The following is a 5236-nucleotide window of genomic DNA, read 5'->3' as shown; positions in this document are numbered from 1 at the left end:
TTGAAATATGAGACTATAATAACCGTTTCTAGAACTACTGTTACAATACATCAGATAAAAAGAAATATGTTAAATCGTTTGTAACGCGTATTTTTTCATTAATAAATGGGCGCTCATACAAAGAATTATCTCGACTATAAAAGTGTTAATAACGTGGTGGAGATTTTAATATTGGGTCGCACACGCGAATTGTCTTCGTCTTATGATATCAAATAATCTATATATAAGAATTTCTTGTTTCAAAAATTGCTGATAAATGAAATGTCAAAACACTATAGTAAACAGTAGCAGTGTGATAAGTCTGTTGAGGACATCAAAATGACACTTCTAACATCAGAATGTAACTCGTGCCTGCCTTCAGCAAATTTACTACGAAATATTGGAGTCACTGTCTGATGACGATAAATCCTTAAAGTGCATTGCCCTTTGGTGTGGTTCTATAACAGAAAAAAGTCGCATTCTGATGATAGAAGTGTCATTTTGGTAACCTCAGTAGCAGTGTGAAAAGTCTCTTACCTCTACTAAACAGTGCGAGATTCATTCAAATCAAATAAACACTTGTCAATTTCATCTTACATCAAGTTACATCAAACGAATAACATAATTAGCATTTCTATACATGGCGTCATGCTTAGAGGTTTAATAAAAGAAAAGCGTATAAATTTAAAATTTATCATAATTTAATGAAAAAGCTGTTTTCTAGTGTAAAGACTGGCAGATTTTTTACACTCAAACACATTTCATCACATCACCAACGGTAGCGTAGCAGATGTCCAACTTGTGTTCCACTTCAATCACGCATTCAATAGCTTGTAAGGTGTAACACATTGTCGATAGCCTCAACCGTTCAACAACCCGAAACTAAACCTAACGAGACAACATTACATAGACAACGAAACAATAGGGTCGGTTGGTTGCCAGGCCCGGACTTCAAAAATGGACAAAACAACACGAACGGATTAGTTCGAAACAGGATTAATATAACAAAAGTCCCGAATTAATTGACTATGCTTCAAAAGAAAAGAAAATTATTACTAGCGAACGAACTATTTACAAGAGATTAGGAAAAAAAACCATGAAAACGCGTAATGATAATAAACTACACACACAAAAAATTAAAATTTAGAAGTATCGAAAAATTGAATCAAACACGAAACCAAAACAAACGTTAACAAAACTTCTTGACAACTATGGAACTTAACTGTAACTTAAAATTTAACTCTCCACAAAAATTCGTCATGAGCATTGCTACATGCTATGGGGAAGACATAGACGCTGACTTTATTTAGATTGTGGAAAGGAATCTCTATGTCACCGTTATTGAATAACTTCGGATAGAGTTTTTCGCAGCTGTTGTTTACCATCTCAGGATTATTTATAATGGGCTCCGCAAACCCATACTCTTCATATAATTCATCCTTGTCAATATCAGGTATGTTATATGCCTTCACCCCATCGCAGAACTCTTCAAAAGGTATGACACTTGTTAGGTTAAATTTTGACACTTTATTGTGAAGGTATTTTTCGGAGAAATCATATCTGTCACTTAAATATTTTATTATTCTTTCATAGAAAACCTTAAAGTTTCCTTCGACTAGATTACAGATAATAAACCGTTAAATTTAATTCCATTATCGTTATTTGTTATAAAATATTTTATTCAAAAATATTAAAAATGGTTTCATAAGATATTAAAAATAGTTTTAAGATTCATTCATTTAACAGATAAACTAAAACTAAAAATAAAATTAAAAATTGCAGATTTTATGCCATTCGGTTTTCGGTANAGGTATGTTATATGCCTTCACCCCATCGCAGAACTCTTCAAAAGGTATGACACTTGTTAGGTTAAATTTTGACACTTTATTGTGAAGGTATTTTTCGGAGAAATCATATCTGTCACTTAAATATTTTATTATTCTTTCATAGAAAACCTTAAAGTTTGCTTCACATTTTCTACAAGCATTGGGAGTTATTTAGTTAAGTTTGGTTTTTACTGCAAATCCAAAAAAATTATCACTCAGTCTTCTTTGAAGTTTAATTCTCAATTCTGACATTAACTTAAATGCAGAAATTATGCTAAAAGACTTGGCTTCTAAGGCAGTAATTGTGTCTGAGAACAATTTCAAAGTGTGGCTGAGGGGAAAAAAGTCTCTGACAAGTCGCAAACATTTGCGTCAACTCCAAATCAGTACCACAATACCTTTAGGCATTCCTTCTCACCCAGACTTTGAAAATAACTTTTTAGGGCTTGCCAGTACTTAAGAATTATATCAATGGATGGCAAAAGAGACAACCACCTAGTAACAACATGCCTTAATGTATTGCAATGATCTGCACAGTCCACGAATTCGCAGAATTCAATTAGTTCTTGTGTTCTGTTAGAGAAGATGCTGAAATGGCTGTACACTTTTAGCACAATATTTTCAACATCAATTGCAAGTTTTCCTGTAGCGACCCTTGTTGCGTTGTGCAGAATATGAGCCAGACAATTTGCAGCAACTACATTCTTTTGAATGGACTTCAATTTTTGGTACACATTGTTTTTCCGCGTAATTTACGCTGGCATTATCGGCAGTGTATGCTGAAACTTTATATCTAAACTTGAAATCTGAAGTTTGGTCATCAGTTGATGTGTGATATTGTCTGACGATACGTTGTCATCACTGTAAAAGTCAAGCACAACATGCTGAACACCTTCTTTAAAGTGAAAGTACCTCAGAATTATTGGGAAACACTTGTAGCACCTTTGTTGGGAAGTATCAGTTGCCACTGAAAACGGCAGGCTATGCTCCATGATATAGTCTACATGCTTTTCTACCGAATAGGGTGACAGAATATTTTCGCACAAAGCTTTTGCTTTAGTTTTTCCACATGTCACAACTTTCAGTAACACCGAGACATCGTATATTTCTTTATCAACTTTTACTCCTCAATCGATACTTCTATACAACTGGTAGTATTTCACAGCATTTCTCCAGCACTTCGCAAAGTTCTGCAGCCAGAATTTTATCGTCCCGAGCAGATCGAACTGTAGAAACAAATGATGATAATGATGACGTACGGTACCTGAAATTCGAATATTGATTTTATATTATTCAGTAGTAGCATGTCTTTCAATCGCACTTTTGCCTTTACTTCCTATTTCCACATCACAGCGTCATACTGTGCAAAAGGCATGAAAGTCATCTTTTCTGCTTTTGGAAACGAACCCAACTTCTTTTATCCATTCATCATGGAATTTCGTCTTCTTTTTCGACATTCCCAGTACGAGATAAATGGCTTTCGCAGTCTCTCTTCGAACCTCCAGCAGTTTCAAATGTGAAAGTCTTTACACAAACAGCAGTTCTGGGGAATAACTTAGCGAGAGAACGAGTACGATAGACGACAAATTTGGCGATGCCTATGAGACCCTTAAGCGAGCTGAAAATACGCGGGCGACGACATTCGAGAGAAGAAACTTTCATGAAAACGTCTCTTCTTCTAGGGGTCAGAAACACTCTGCTTCCAAATTTTAATAACTCAACCTCCTCCACCTCGCCAGCAGCACATGCAACTTCCGTTCAGTTAAAAGGAGAATTCTGCCGAAGTCCGAAAAAGATTGATTAGACATTTCATCCCTGCCGTTTGTAAATAACCATTTGTAAATACTTTTGAAATTCTTTGGCCTCTTAACGAAGAAAATGGCCAAAGTGTCACTAGGTCAAAGTGATGTGTGCCATCTGGAAACGTTAACAAGCTTCTTCAATTTATTCGAAGCGACAATTGAAATATTTGTGTACATATTTTTCATCACATCCCAAAAAAGGAGGACAAATCGATGTAATGCCGGCAAGGTGATGCCGGATAGAGGACGGAGTAGTCAAATGCCTGACAATCCGGCAAAAAGCCGGACGTCAGGCCATCCTACTTTCCAGATAAAAGACAATGAATCGCAAACACAAAGGACACAATATAATTGCAAGTGTAAAGTGTAAGAGTAATATTAGCTGAACTATACTTAGTTTGGTATAGAAATAATAATTATTATTGTTAACTTTGTTATTATTATAAAAAAAATTATGGTAAATGTGTCGTTAGGTAAACCATATAGCTGCACTTCCGGTCGCCATCTTGTTTGTGGACGTCGCTTCCACAAACAAGATGGCGACCGGCGCAACTATTAACTACGCCGGCATTCAAATAAAACAAATTTCACTCACCGTTGACATATTTCTAATTTCTTTTCTTCATTTTCTTCTGTAAAGAACAAGGTTCTGCTGATTCTTTCGTAAATTCATCTTTCTTCGTGGGTATTTTTTCCAGCAACGGGTAAGATTCAAGCTCTGATTGGAGTTTCACACCACCCGAGAATTGTTGACCCTTCGCCTGATATTCGTCTCCACCCGTCAGTTTTTAACACGTGTCGGTCTACCACGTATTCTATGTACTTCACATGTAGGCGTGCGCCCCCTAAAACTATATAACATCAAGTACTCCATCAACAGTCAAGTGGACTACTCGAAGCCGGAATATTCACGTGGGCTAAATAATTAAACACCGTAGTCTTAACGGCGCGACGTCATTTCGAGGATCTGTTCTCTCTCTTTTCTTCTTCTCAGATGTTGATATGGAGATTTTAGCTCTTATAGGCTCTTTCTCCGACTAGACATATGGTTATGATCGCTATGCGACCGAAGAGCCAGCCGTATCCGAACGGCCTATACGCGCGCGCGGGAAATGATGCCCTCCGGGAGGACTTTTATGGGGAACTGGCCTCCTATTTAGTCGTTATTGGCAAGGAGAAAACCCGGAAAACTCCAAGCAGCCAGCCTGTCGAGGATCTGTTAACACGCTACCTAAAATATAAAATGGTTCGAATTAGGGTTTCTCAAACGGGATTCCGGGATCCCGGGATCCCGGTTGTTTTTTTAACCCGGGAAATTTTTCTTATCCCGGGAAATCCCGCAAATTTCTTAAAAATTCGCTTTTTTTCTTATTTTGTGTCAAGGTTGAGGAATTTTGCAAATAGAAAGCATAATTAGCTCATTCACTGTCAGAATACATTTGTATTTATTAATTTTAAACCTACCTATTAGTTTTTTTAAATTTTTGCTCGTTATAGCATGTCACAAATGGTCAATAATCAATATATAGCTTATTTGTGGCATGACTATAAAAATTCTTTACTTGTCGGAACCTGTAATATCTGGAATAATTGTGCTTACGCTGTCTTGAGTTTTAACCATGCCCAGTA

The sequence above is a fragment of the Centruroides sculpturatus genome, unplaced genomic scaffold, assembly GCF_000671375.1.
Source record: "Centruroides sculpturatus isolate CEXI.00-Female unplaced genomic scaffold, Cexi_2.0 scaffold669, whole genome shotgun sequence".
Lineage (NCBI taxonomy): Eukaryota > Metazoa > Arthropoda > Arachnida > Scorpiones > Buthidae > Centruroides > Centruroides sculpturatus.
Note: the sequence above shows the minus strand (reverse complement) of the source record.